This window comes from Electrophorus electricus, chromosome 23, assembly GCF_041902795.1.
Source record: "Electrophorus electricus isolate QZ-2024a chromosome 23, ASM4190279v1, whole genome shotgun sequence".
Lineage (NCBI taxonomy): Eukaryota > Metazoa > Chordata > Actinopteri > Gymnotiformes > Gymnotidae > Electrophorus > Electrophorus electricus.
Genome location: NC_137519.1, coordinates 3,767,501 through 3,782,500, shown reverse-complemented (window position 1 = coordinate 3,782,500; position 15,000 = coordinate 3,767,501). Strand labels below are relative to the sequence as shown.

The 15,000-nt window shown below is 50.7% G+C and overlaps 1 protein-coding gene across 4 annotated transcripts in view; it reads left to right on the top strand.

Moving 5' to 3' along the window:
* Nucleotides 1-15,000, top strand: part of elfn2a (extracellular leucine-rich repeat and fibronectin type III domain containing 2a) — a 108,403-nt gene that overhangs the window by 55,062 nt on the left and 38,341 nt on the right. For 2 of the 4 annotated variants that reach the window (XM_027029427.3, XM_081706408.1), the window contains exon 3: nucleotides 14,609-14,760. The exons of 1 other annotated variant lie outside the window; for it this stretch is intronic. The gene's annotated coding sequence lies outside the window, so the exon portion shown is untranslated. Of the gene's footprint in view, nucleotides 1-14,190; nucleotides 14,761-15,000 lie in introns of those variants that run through there. One more of the 4 variants, XM_035520730.2, reaches the window with a different exon arrangement.

Here is a 15,000-nt window from a genome sequence, read left to right as displayed (position 1 = left end):
TCGGGAGCACGTCTCCAGCTCCAGACACCAGTTTAAACACACTGCTTAGCCAACTCTGCAGTGCGAACCACCAGAACAACGCAGTCTCTAACAGTGAGCATCTCTGACTGTACCACATATGGTCTCCCTATGCAGTCTCACCCAAGACTCTACATCCAGTCTCTCTAGGGCTGCGCAAAGTACAGGCTCTCCTATATCCAGCCTCGGTTAAACTACATTATTTTGCATTGTGAATGCTCATTATTCTTCATGGCGGATGTGTGTTGGTGATATCAGTGTTTTAACTAGCTTGGGCTTCAGGGTCAGCTGGAGCAGAACCTCGGACCCTCGGGCGACGTGCTCGCTCGAGGCATGTTGCCGTGCACACGCCCATCCGCTAAATCATTGATGCGGGCACATTACAAAGCCGGCGCAAATCGCGTCCAATCACGACGGAGGCGCTCGTGAATAATTAATCGGCCGAATTACCATGCAAAAGAGTAAACTCCCCACTGGCGGTCACGGGCAAGACCAGGAGTGCACACCCCGTGTAAATATTTAGCAGCGCAGCGACTCTCACGTTTCACGGGAGTACGCTGAGAGGCGAGAGGAATACTAACGAGGCAGGCTTGTTTGAGGCTTAATGCCATACCAAGGTGTTCAGGTTCGGGATTGCCCCACCCATTGTGCCCCACCCATGCTGACACGTGATTGACAGCTGGTTTCACAGCAGCAGATGGGACGTTTCTCCCCTTTTGTGCACTGTGGCTGACTGGTCAGTAGCATGACGAGCATGTGATGTCATCCATAGGCTAGAAGAATATGATCTTTTCTTTCAACATTCCTTCTTTTCTCTGACATACACACACGCGCGCGTATCTCTCTGTGCGTTTCTGTCTCTCTCTCTCCGTCTCTCTCTCTGTCTCTCTCTGTCTCTGTCCCGCTTTGAAGTGTAAATCTCTTCAGCGGTACCGTTGACTAATGAAGCTGCTGGCCTGTCTTAATTAGAAGCAGCTTTGATTCCCTCGACAAGCTGGTAGAGGTAGAGAGAGCGAGAGGGAGGGAGATAGAGAGAAAGACAATGAACAGCACTCAGAGAAAAGGCAGAGCAATGGAAGTGACAGCCATGTGGAAGGAGAGCGTGGATACTCTCTTTTGTTATCAGTTATTGTTTTTATCCTGCTTTCCTGTAGCGCTTCAGGTATCCTCTTCCTGTGAGTCTCCTGCTCCCCTATCCACCCCCGCATCCCTACCTGCACCCACAATCACACCCACACCCTTACCCAATCCCTAACCTGACTCCGACACCACCCTTACACGCACTCCCCGTCTCTAAAACGCTGGAAACAGCACACACCCCCACAACCCCCCGCCCGTCGCCCACTGTACCGGACAGACGCGCGTAATCTGCCAACTTCATCGACTGCCAGTCAAATGCCATGCCAAGACGCCCACGCGAGACGTGAATCAGCCACGCACTTTCATACTGCCTCCGAGTGCCAGTCAGAAGGAGAACATGAGTTACATTCAGAACTGGGCAGTCGAGAATGAGGAGTCCTGATTTCCAAAGGCGCTGTGGAAAAAGCATTTGCCCATCGAATCTTTCTGCAGCCATACGCACAAAAAATAATCTGTGGTTTAACACCCCGAGCAAAGTTTTTATCTGTGTTGAAAAGATATAAAGATGAAAAAGGACATAAACTAAAATCTAAATGTGGAATATGAATTATGGCAACTTTGTCATGCAGCCCTCTGGCCCTGACCAATGAGGCTAACACTGGGGCGCTTCACTACATTACCCAGAATCCTCTGGGGAGATCATCGTCCCCTGCGTACTAATATTATATACCTGTTTTTAGCTCTATTTAATTCCTGTAGGTTAGCTGCTTCCTTCTCAAGTAGTGCCTCTATTCCTGCGAGCGTAATGAGCGTTATTCAGTATTCCCAGTGTTCCCTGTACTCCTTGTAACTTTTTTTTTGGATTGCCCCTTTGTATTTAGTTGCCTTCAGGACTGTTTCTCTTTGGCTGTTTTGTTGGACTCTTTTTTTGACTACGATTTTTGGATTTACCCTCTTATAATAAACTGATCTGCACACGTCTGGCCCTTCCTGACGCATTACCCCCTGCCCATCTATATATAGAGAGAGATATTTAAAATTGTAGTGAAGTACACAAGGTTTCTCAAGAAACGGAACGTTTTAGACAGAGGTCCTTCATCAGCCGTCGCAAGCTGTGAAGCACGTTACTTGCCCAGCTGATGAATGTCCTTTGTCCCAAATGTCCTGTTTCTCTGGAAACTCTGTGTACCTCACTACAGTTTCGAGTATCTCCACATCTCTTACTGCACTGCAGTTACTCACCTGGAGTCTTCTTCAGATTTATATATTTATATATTACATATATTATATATTTGGCATTGCAGTGAAATACGCAAAATACATGGAGAGAAACAGAATGTCCTTCATCAGCTGTGCAGGCAAGCAGCCTCTCAGGAAAGTTTGTATACCCGATCGCAGTTTTGATTACCTCTGCGTTGATTACCTCGGCACAGGGAGCGACCGCGGCCTACTGCGGTTAGTAAAGTTGCATGACATCGCGATTTTTACTCCCAGCTGTTGTACCCGGACTGACTGGGCAGCGTCATCCAGAGGAGAACGTGGTGGCCGGGCGGGACGGTTCTTCCGGGACAGCTTTTTGAGGCCATGTGGTTGGAGAACAGGTCTTCCTAGCTGGAGTGGGGGGGGGGTGGCCTCCGAAGATGCCAGCGACGGAGCTCATTAGTGCTTTCTGAACATCCGCCATCTGCCATAGCAGAGCGAGCCATTTTCACGCCCGCCGCCGAAATAGCCGAGGCTCTGGTTGGCGGCTTGAATCAGGAGGGAGGTCCGGGGGCCTGCCGATGCAGGGGTGTTACGACATGATTGATTTATGGGTAGGGAAGAACGGCAGGAGGGGGAGTACGTGAGGACAGAGAGAGAGAGAGAGAGAGAGAGAGAGAGAGATCTTGAATTCTTTACTTCTTCCAATTATTAGTTCATACCAGTTCTTTTCACGTTCATTATTATAACCGAATTCTTCATTCCCTTAATCGCATTAAGGGTCATTCATGTTGTTTATTGTAATACTGCTTTGGCAATACTGGTACTGCATATAGTCATGCCAATAGAGCTTACTGTATTGAATTGAATTGACAGAGAGAGAGTGAGTGTGTGGAGAGAGAGAGAGAGAGACAGAGAGAGTCAAGAATGTAGAGACAGAGGGGAAAGAGAGACAGAGAGAGACAGAGAGAGAGAGAGAGAGAGAGAGAGAGAGAGAGAGAGAGAGAGGAGAGAGAGGGAGAGAGAGGGAGAGAGAGACAGAGAGAGACTGAGAGAGAGGGAGAGAGAGAGAGACAGAAAGAGAGAGAGGGAGAGAGAGAGAGAGGGAGAGAGAGGGAGAGAGAGAGAGGGAGAGAGAGACAGAGAGAGAGACAGAGAGACTGAGAGAGAGAGAGGGAGAGAGAGAGAGAGACAGAGAGAGAGAGAGGGAGAGAGAGGGAGAGAGAGAGAGAGAGAGGGAGAGAGAGCATTGTCATTTACCACTCTGTCCCTCTCTGTTAATTTTTGATTAATTAAAGGTGGTCTGTGTCTGGTCTCATTGAGACATCTGTACGTGTGTGTGGGATAAACACATTAATCTAGCAGCAACGTGGCGTACAGGACGGGCACTTGGAGGAGGGGTACCACCGCTATCGCTCTTTGTAAATATGAATTAAATGTCCTCTGTCTTCACCCTCTCTCTCTCTCTCTCTCTCTCTCTCTCTCTGTGTGTGTGTGTGTGTGTGTGTGTGTGTGTAATGTCCTTGATCAATGAGCAACGAGCAACGTCGCGAATAGCTGTTTAGATCCTATTTGGACCGAGAATGTCGGCATCCGTGGCTCTTGCAGCCCATTAAAATGCACAATACCCCACACGGGCGTCACACACCGCAATGCCGCCCAAAACATGTCGCTCATTCATTAGTGGCCGTATTTATTACAGGCATTAATATCGATTCGGTCGAGTTGCCGGCAGCGACACCTGAGCTGCGATCGCCGAGGCCGCCGCGTTGAGGGTCAGAGGCGGATCCGCAAAGCGCCCACACGGCGAGCCGGTTTACAGCTTTGGTGGGAGAAAGAACACGCAGGGCTTCCTAACGTGGCTCCCCTCAGACCCGGGTGGGTCAGCTGGGAAAAGCCCAACAGCAGACGGTCTTATGTTCCTCGTCATACATCAGGGTGGCAGAGTCCAGAGCGTGTGTGTTTAATGCTCCAGCGCCGTATGGTGCTGCCGCGTTCCGTTTTAATTGCTTTACTGTGCCACAGTGATGGAAGCCACAGCGGAGGGAGAACTGTAGTGTGTGGGCCTCAGATAGTTCTGTTTTGCCAGTTTCTCTCGGTGAAATGAGTTTAGAACGTTGTGTATGTGCCAGTGTGTATGTGCATGTGCATGTGAGTGTGTGTGTGTGTGTGGTGGGTATGTGTGTGTGTGTGTGTGTGCGTGCGTGTGTGTGTGTGTAGTTTAATGATCGTGCAGAGCCCCTAAACAACATGTAGCAGTGAGTTTCACTCCTTCATTAGGTCTCTCCTGTGCTTTAGGCTTCTGTGTGTGCAAAAGGGAGAGAGAGATAGACAGACAGAAGAGAGAGAGAGAGAGACAGAAGAGAGAAAGAGAGAGAGACAGACAGACAGAAGAGAGAGAGAGACAGACAGACAGAAGAGAGACACATAGACAGACAGAAGAGAGAGAGACACATAGACAGACAGAAGAGAGAGAGAGAGAGACAGACAGAAGAGAGAGAGAGAGACAGACAGAAGAGAGAGAGAGAGAGAGAGACAGACAGAAGAGAGAAACATGGACGGACAGAAGAGAGAGAGACACAGACAGACAGAAGAGAGAGAGAGAGCAAGAGAGAGACAGACAGACAGAAGAGAGAGAGACAGACAGAAGAGAGAGAGAGAGACAGACAGAAGAGAGAGAGAGACAGACAGACAGAAGAGAGACATAGACAGACAGAAGAGAGAGAGACACATAGACAGACAGAAGAGAGAGAGAGAGACAGAAGAGAGAGAGAGAGACAGACAGACAGAAGAGAGAGAGACAGACAGACAGAAGAGAGACACATGGACGGACAGAAGAGAGAGAGACACAACATAGACAGACAGAAGAGAGAGACAGACAGACAGAAGAGAGAGAGAGACAGACAGAAGAGAGAGAGAGACAGACAGAAGAGAGAAACATGGACGGACAGAAGAGAGAGAGACACATAGACAGACAGAAGAGAGAGAGAGAGAGCAAGAGAGAGACAGACAGACAGAAGAGAGCGAGAGAGGGAGAGAGAGTGATGGAGATACTGACCCCCTCAACCCCAACATATTTTTGAACTCCAGAGTAACTGACTTTGACAGGGTGCCTATCCAGCACAGAGCGTATTACACAGCTACAAATCAGGAAATAACTGCTCTGTTATTTGTACAACTCCAGGTTCATGGCTCCCTCACTCCCCTGCTGCTTGCTATCCTGCGCCGCCCGCCTACTACACGCTCCTTTCATTCGAATTTTCTAGAACGATCGTGAGTTTCCAACCTGTTTCCACGATTACAGCTGCAGGTGGTTGTTTTTTTTTTTTCAAATCTTCCCGCTGCCGGTGTGTGCAAGTGCGAGGCCGTCTGGCTGTAATCCCAGGGCCTCCTTCCTGATAACCCCACGCCGGGGAGGCGGGGAGGAGAGAGAGAGCCCCTCCCAGTGCGTTTCTTGGTTGCTGTTCTCGCCACCTGAGTAGTTCATTAAAGGGTTTATTTACCTTTTGCACACGGATGTTAGAGGCTGTTGTGTATCTGGGGGTGGCGGGGTGGGGGTCCCATAGGGTCTTGTCTCGTGGAGAGAGTCGGGGTATATGGGGCTTAAGGCATTCAGTGCAGTGCCAAAACAGATGTGAAGACAGAACTGTGCCGGTAAGATTGAATACAAGACTTTTTAACTTTTTTACTTACTGCGTAAAAAACGACAGGCACACCTTGAACTGGAGAGGCCCCCATCTTCTCCCTCTCTCTTTCTCTCTCTCTCTCTCTCTCTCTCTCTCTCTCTCTGTCTCTGTCTCTCTCTCTCTCTCTGTGCGTTCAGTTTGGGTACAGTAAAGATTGATCCCAGCCTCCCATGTCCTATTAGCATTCTCGATTATTAATCTGTCTCATCTGTACGTATACTCAGAATCTGATGACCCTGCATGATTCTGCTATACTGGAGCGTAGTACCAGATACAGACAAATGAAAGCACATTTGCTTCGCTACGCCACCCATCAAGCCAAATATAGAATTCGCTGTGTAAAGCTCCCCTTGATTGGAAGTCAATTTTGGATAAATTGGAACAGACCATTTTTCAGAGACCACGATGTACATCTAAATCAGGTACGTGACGGCCATCCCTCGCCTTATGTGTGGCCAAGGGCCCTGAAATGTCAACGAGAGTGATCCCTTGTAAACGCACTTAAGGAAATTGGTGGTCCGGGCTGCGTAGCACGAGGGAGCGGCAGGTGAGCGCTAAAGAGACCGGGATAGTCCGATCGACAAACTCCGCATTGGCGGATCTCTCGAGTAATGGCACTGGGTGAGTGTTGGCCAGAGGCACCTCCCCCTTTCCTTATCCTCCCCAGGCTGGGCACGGCCTGCTTCTAGACCGGAATATCACGGTTAAGCACAAAACTGTGAAGATCTGCATAAATCGTCTTAATCCTTTGCTCCAGCACGGAGCCTTGAGCTTTCAGCTTCGGAGCTGAGAAAAAAAAACAACAAATTTGGTAAAATCTCTCTCCCCGCAGTAAGAGACGTCTGTCTCTTAACAAGGCCGGATGTTTGCAGTGCGGATCGGCTCGGGACTGGGCTGTTGTTGTCGTTGTTGTTTTTTGATTGTTTGTTTGTTTGTTTGGCAAGGCCTCCCACTTTCAGACCAAAACATCAGGCTGCAGCTAATAGGTGGTTTCCTAGAGGCAGAAGCCGTATCTCTCTCGCTGTGCTTTAACGGCGTTCTTCCTGCCACGGGGCCCTGAGTCTTTCCGCCCCAGTTTTCCTGCCTTCGCCTTTGTATGGAACCTTCCCGGATTGCCTTCCCGAAACAAACCCCCGGTGGCGTTGAAGCAGCCCATACGGAAACACTGGATGGAACTCTCGGTTGCCGATTCGACTGTTCAGGAAATGTGACAGCCAGCATAAAAGAATTCTTACGTAAGCCATCAATGTGCCCATCAGTTGTTTTCTGCTGTGTTAGCAGGTGAGGAGAGACATGCTAGTGGAACTATATGCGAAAACCGAGGCTTCACGCTTTAGTTTCTACCGAACACAGCTTCACCACTCACAGTTGGCAATGTTTTTGTGAGTGTTGTCTCGTTCCTTCTCTCTCTCTCTCTCTCTCTCTCTCTCTGTTTTCTGTCTGTTCCTCCTGAAAACATCCCAGTGAGAAGTGACCTCATCAGTCCAGTTCTGACCTTCTATGGCCAAGAGTTCTGACCTCCTCCAGGTCAGGAGATTCCTACCTCCTGTCGGCCAGGAGCTGGGACTATGTTGACTAGGATTCCCGTTGATTCTCTAACTTAGAGCTCTCCCTTAAACCAGGACTCTGACCCCCAGACTCTGCCTCTTGCCAGGGCTGATCCTCTCTCTGAAACTATGCCCCTCTCCCAGATGACACATTCAATGAACACTGCGAAAAGCTGCACTATAGTTTATCCCGACGGCATGACAAAATCTCATTACAGCCCTGACTGGTGCTACATGAGTCTGTATCCATCCCTGCATAGTTTCTGTCTGTGTGATCACCAGTGACTCATCCTGGAATATTCCCAACCTTTGCGCTGTTGTGTCAATCCGTTCCGCCCGCAGCCGGACGCGTTTCGTCTGCGCACGGCGTTTTCAGGACCCAGAGCTGGTGCCATGCGTGAACGTCCTGCAGTGGGAGAGAGAGAGAGCTCCGCGAGACTGGTCCTGCTCAGCACAGACGGCACAGACGGTACCGAGGGCCTTCGGGAGCTCTCCAGTTGGCCCCAGGCGTGTGGAGGATAGTTCTCCTGGAGATCCACTGGAGAACACCATTTTGCTCACCTGTGCCACCTTTTTGAAATGGCTCTCTTGTGGGGGATAGACAGATGTGGTCAAAGTGCCATGACTGAAAAGATGGTGAGTTTGGGGGTTGGGCGGTGAGTTTAGAGGTGGGGAACTGTGGGTCACTCCCAAAATGCTGAAGGGTTATTACCAGTTGTCCCAGTACTGAATTCGCATGCATTACAGATGAAAGGATAGAGTTCTGATAAAGCGTGTATTGGTAGGTGTCTGCTTCTGCACTTAAGCAAACTGGAGCTCGCAAAATTTTTTTGCCATTTGATAATATTTTTCTAAAGCATTTTAAGTTAGGTCATAAAAGGACTTTTGTTTCTATTTTTAATACTTCCTGTCAGCGGTTGTTGGTGTTTCTCCAGGCTGACTTGCAGTGGGAGGATTCTAGTACGTTTGGAAAAGATCTGCTACATTTTGCCTTTCCCATTCCTTTAAGCCGACATCTGAGACGGAGCGCGCTTCGGACCCTGAGAACAGATGCATGCTGGGCTGGAGACAGGTATTTTTTCATGTCTGAGAGATTTCATGATGCAACCTTTCAGAAAACCACTGGAGGAGAAAGAGCGAGAGATTGCTCCAGCTTCTGACGCCTGTCTTCGGCATAAGTAAATCCAGGGGAGCAGGGCAGACTCGTGGACAGGAGCCGGAGAGCGTGGCAGGTCGAAAGGAAGTGGACCGCCTCGAAGCACCCAAATGTAATTGGACTTCCTGGTGAGTTGTGCAGCGAGTCGTGCGCGCCAGACGCGGGTTGCTTCTGGAGTTTCACCCAACCCACCTCCCCCACGACCCCCCGACAGGTCCCACCTCCTGGCCCACTTCATCAGGTACCGTTTGCCAACTGGATCTCTCCCAACCAGGTCGTACCTACACGAACCCTGAACACAGCCCAGTCTGGCAAGTGCCAAACCCTCAACTACACACCGACCAGCAACCAGAGATCCTCAATCCCTCATACAACACAGGGAGCTTGAAAGAAATATTTTTATGTCCAGACATAAACATCTGTAGAAACCGAGGAACAGGGCTAAAAATGCAGTCTCATTCAGGCCCTGAATGAGAACCCCTCCACTGGAGCAGGCACCTCCGGGGCCTCCCCATCAGCTATTCTCCGGACATCCTTTTTAAAGCAGCTGTCTCAGGGAGCAGCCTAAAGCACCTAAAGGTCTGAAGCGCTGTCTGTAAGCGATGATGCAAGCACCTCAGCTGCAAAGGCAAGTCTTCGAAAACCTTGAGCTCGACCTGACAGGCACCGTCGAAGCGCCCCAGGTTTTGACGATGCCTCTCCACTGTCTTCCACCCCGAGCTACGTTTTGCAGGTGGAGGACTAGGTTCACGGTCGGAGTGCATAGGTAAAGTCCGTGCGCGCCCCCCGCCGCGTCGGAAGGCAGCCGGGTCGGAGGCGATCGAGGTGCCCGGCGCGATCCGAGGCCGGAATTGTTTTGGAGCCGTTTTCCAGTAGACGGCTCTCTGGCTTCACGAGCTGGTAGATGAGACATGTTGAAAGCAGCCTTGGCAGGGAGAAAAAGTAACGGGTGTCTCCGATGCACGATTTGTTTTCCGAGACGTAAAAGTGGTGGAAAAACCAGCCCGGAGGAAGGCGGGGTGGGGGGGGTGGGGGTTTGGGTGACCTACATACAGCCCCCGGCGCCGGAGAGAAGAATGGGAAGTGTTTGGGAATGCAGGAGCTGCTCGGTGGGAGGCCGGCGGGAGCAGGTGTCTCATGCCACAGGTGCCCCATCTGCCCTTGAAGCCAGGCGCATGGTAATTAAACAGTCTGTTCGTGGAGAACGAGAAGGGAGAGCGAGAGAGAGAGAGAGAGAGAGAGAGAGAGAGAGAGAGAGAGAAAATGACAGACAAGCAGGTAGGGAGCAACAGACTGCGGGAGCGGAGATGAGAGGAAGAAAGAAACTGAGTGCGAGGGAGAGAGGGAGAGAGTGCGGAGTGTTTGAGCAGAAGGCAGTGAAGGTGGACCTCGGGAGGTGTGCGTGCACAGAGCACGAGCGCGGCTGTCCGTGGGGTGTACTGGCAGCTGTCGCGTCTCGTGGCGCGTCGTTTCCGGGGCCAGACCGAGCGTCAGTGACGGAAAGGGCCGCCCGGGTTTAGATCCCTCGCCTCCCACCGCCAGAAGCTGACAGTCCAGCCCTATGAGTTTCCCCGTGGAAGCTCCTCCGCCCCGAGGCTCCACCCCTGCAGGATTCCTTCGCATCGAGGCTCCTCCCCTCAGAGGCTCCACCCCTCGAAGGCCCCTACAGCCTACCCGTCGTCTCTGCGAGACGCCTCTGCTCCTCCCCCATCCCTTTCCCCCCCGCTCTGTACTTCTTGGCCACGCCCCCTGGGGTCTCCAGCTGCTGCGGTATCTCTTCGTGGGAGCTTGCTGGCAGTTTCGATTCGTCTCGGTGTCGTTATCCTCCAGGTCCGTGGGGGGCCTTGCACCACGCTAGGGCCCGTGTGAAGGGAGCGTGCCCGCGGTGCATGGAGGATCGGGACGCGCGACCTCTCGCCGGCCCCAGACTAGCACACAGCCGCACGCTCCCACTAACATTACCCACGGCCCCCCGGCCCCCTGGGCAGTTGAGCACAGAGTTGAGCAGAGTTTAGCACAGAACGAATGAGATAGACAGAGAGAGCGAGAGAGAGAGGGAGAGGGAGAGAGAAAGGCAGTAACAGCAAGACAGACAAGGTTTCGGCAATTATATATTTTGTACAGTCATGCGAATTAAGCCATCTTGACTTGACTTGACTTGAGAGGAAGAAAATGAAAGCGAGGGAGGAGGAAAGATTGAGAGACAGGGAGATTAAGAGAAAGACAAAGAGATAAATGAACTCATGCCTTCTGCAGCCGGAAGGTCAACGGCGCAGGCCTGGAGCCGAATGAGCGGGAACAGGGCGCACGCCTGCAGGGAAGCGGCCAGCGTTCCCGACACGCTGCCTCTCACCAGCATCCAGGCAGCGCGGTGCCCCCGCTGAGCTGCCAGCAGCCCCTTAGTCCAACCGGGAGACGGGTAAATCCGCAACCGCTCGCCAGAGGAGAGAAGGAGGATCGATCGCGTGCAAAGACATCAGAGAGTGAGAGAGAGAAAGAAAGAGAGAGAAAGCTGCTGGGGGGGAGCGAGGGAGGTGTCAGGCGCAGACTTGAGACGGGCAAACACTCGCTGCCAGCAGACGTCGTCTTCTGGCAGGCCGACGGCGGCTGCCAGCTGGCCCGGCCGTTCAGCACCGAGGCCAGCTACCGACTCACTCCAGCTATCGCAAGGGACGCCGAAGAATCAGCCCCGCCATTGAAGGACTTCGGCTCTTTCCCCATCGAGTCACGCCGGAGGCTCTCACTCCACACTTACCTCCGTGAGCGGGAGCTCGGTGCGCCTCATGCTGAAGTGTGGACCCACTTGTGATGAACCCTTCTCACAAGCAGTCAGATCCCGGAGGCTACACAGCACGTTTTCCATCTTCGGATTCAAAGCCACCAGACCGAGACCATTTTTTCATTAGGAACAGCAATATTACCACTATATATTTTTATTTCTGATAAATTGAGGTGAAAAGAACACTCGGGATTGGTGTATTAGTTATCATTCGAGTACAATTTGACTGCAGTTAGCATTCAAGTACAAAATACCACTTGATCGAATCAAATGCGATTTCCACTGTTTTGTGTAGCTCTCGTAATCAGTGAAGAACAAACCCGATGGTGCTAAACATCCACTATCAACGCAACGTTCACACTCAAAGAGTTACTCAGTTAACAATCAGTCAACACAAACACCAACACGCCAACACAGAGGGAAAAACGTGTCAGGCTCAAAGCTGAACTGTTGTTTAGCTGAACTGTCTTTGGTTCCAAGATGTTGATTGACTTAATTTGGCTGATCACTGACTATATGTCAAAACTCTTGGCCCCTGGTTACTTTGATCACACGTTCTCCTGCAGTATTCATTTTTTTTCTCATCATTTCTCATTTTCTCGACCCCGGTTACACTCGAGTTTAGCAATTTAAACTTTCTTCCTTATTTCACTCTTTAATTTAATTAATCTGTTGCATTACAGCATCCTAATATATGTAGCAGATTTTTTTTTTCCCAGCAGCTTTCCAAACAGAGACCACTGTTTCCTCGGGGGCTGACGTTTGATCTCAGACCTCAGATCATAACCGTGTTAGCCATTACAGTTTTCGCCCTCAGCCAGAAAGCCCTTTTTCATAAATGAACATGAAGGACTCGGGGACTCTCCCAGGCCCCGGGGATGTGGTGATGAGAGGAAGCAACTCTCTCCCTCTCTCACACACACACACACACACACACACACACACACACACACACACACACACACGCACGCACACACCCCAGCTCCTCGGACGCCTTTAGTTCCATAGGGGTTTTGTCTTGCTTCAGCTTGCACAGCTCACCGTTTCCTGCATTTTTAGGGCCTCCCTCCGGAGCCTCCGCAAAGGACGGCTGATTGCGGGGCTTCAGGCTGTGTCAGAAGTACGAGCTGTGGTCTTGGGTGGATTGTATGAGAAAGTGATGCAGTGTTTTTCTTCCGAGGAGACCTAGAAGTGGTTCTCTCAAAAGAACGGCAAGGACCTACTGAATAGAGGAACGTTTATATAACTTGGAGATTTTTTTTAAATATGTGTAGTCCTTTGTTATACGAAACAGTTTTTTTAAGGGTAAAAACGGAAAAAAAAAACAAAAAAAAAACTCTTCTGGGGCTGCATACGCGGGCGCTGTCCTTGGTGCTGAAGTGGCACAGAGCTGGGCGCTATCCACGGTGCTGAAGTGGGTCGACACGGGGCGCTATCCATGGTGCTGACCCCGTAAGGGCTCTGTGTAGGGCACTGTCTTCAACAATGAATGGACCCTCTTGCAGGGCCGGAGGAAGGATGTTGACCTTCGTGCTGGACACTGGTTGGTCCTTTGAGTTAGGGTGGAGTTAGGTCTCTCTCTGTCTAACACAACACTTCTCTCTCTCTCTCTTGGGTCCATTTCATGTTTACTCAGTGGCAGTGGTTAAAACACCACAGATATTGATCATTATTGATTTGAGTAAATAAAGTCTCCACCTTTACTCAGGCCTGTCCAGTCCCACCCCATGTTGGCACCTTCTCTTGTTGCCTCAATTGTCACATCACTCTTTACGCACACGCGGTTCACAGAGTCGCCTTCTGTGAACTCTTGCCTGCGTGGTTGCCAGCGACTCTTTAATGCAAGTTAATTTTTTCATGTTTGTTTTTGCTCGTCTCGTGTTCCACGTTATTTGGTTATCGCCCCGTTAGCCTGTTCGGGGGTTTTATGATTATCTCCCTGCAGCCTGCCACTTTCTGACTCGTTCTGCCTCTTATGAGCACGATTATTGGGAAACATTCTGGAAAATGTACTTCCTCCGGCTCCCACGTGTCGCGTTACATACCCCAGCAGATTTTATTAGGGAAGAGCGTGAAATGTCACCACGTCTCCTGGAATCGCCGGGTTTCTCGGAAGTGTCTGAGAAGCGGCGCGTCCCAGAGTGACCTGCAGTGTAGCGACTCAGCCATCGTCTGCCTGACCTTGAGAAGAAGCAGACCCGAACGCAGGCAGGCGGCTAAGAAATGAGCAACCACGGTTCTAAATTTTGCTAGCATTCTTTTTTTTTCTTCTTTTGGGTCTCACGGGAGTCTCATGAGAGCTCGAGTAGCAAATGAAGAGATTTGGTCACGTCTCTTCTCCATAATTTATCCCGTAGAAGACCACAATTCAGTGCATTCAGTCCACAGATAGGACGTCAGCTGTGTGCTTCGGGCGATAACTACGTCTTTTTCTAATTGGTCTGAAATGAGCTTTGCTATCTTTAGCGGCGTTCTTTCCGTGTGCCACGAGACGGTGAAAGCGTGCGCGAGCCCCCAGGCTTCAGCGTAGAGCTCCAAGAGAGGCCGACAGAGGGGAAGACGTCAGCAGCGCGCGGGCGTGGCTGAGTGACCTCGCCGGGTTCTGGAGCTGCATCCGAGACACTGGGAAAGATGGAAGGAGATGCGGGGGACAGATAGGGAGATCCTTTATTCTATGGAAAAAGCGTGAGGGCGAGTGGGCGCGAGGGGTCGGAGCGCCGAGATGCGATGGAGCAGCAGGAGGTTGTGAGGCACGGCAGTGTAAGCACCTGTGGGCTTTGGTTAGAGAGAGGGAACGGTACAGGTGGAGTGTGTGTGTGTGTGTGTGTGTGTGTGTGTGTGTGTCTGAGGCAGGGTGCCGGGTGGACTGTGACAGTTTCAGCTTGGTGCTACTTGTGACCTTCTGGCAGTGTTTGGTACAGTTGCTAAATAAACTGCCGGATGATCGCAGTGCAAGGATTAAATGAAACCGAGGAGGAGTCGATGAAATTAAATGACTCAATTTTCTGTTGCTTGGAAACATCATGGAAATGTCAGCAACAATAAGCAGACAAAGTTAAAGTGTTGGTATAGTTTGGATAAACAGACACGCACCTCGCAAAACTAGCTATTTTTTTCTCTGTCTCGTTACTTCGGTGTACAGGACTCGTCTTCGGGCACACGGATGGTTCCGGTCTTCTTGCTCTCCCTCCTGGATTTTCGGACCCCTTGTAGAGCACACAGAAGCAGAGCCTGGAGTTCCTCGATTTACTTCTGCGTGTTTTGACCACCACTGGGAAACAGGTGAAGACTTCGGTAAGGTTGAGAACAAGGTCGAAGGTCAAAGTCATGCAGGACGCCTCCCAGAACACATGCTCTCTCTCACTCTCTTGCTCTCTCTCACTCTCTTGCTCTCTCTCTCTCTCTCTCTCTCTCTCTCTCTCTCTCTCTCCATGTCTCTTTCAATCTCTGACTTCTGCTTCTAGCCTTTTGTCATTTTTATAGCAGTTCATTAGTTGTTTTGGTCGTCTCTTTCATCAGTGCCTGCAGCCAGTC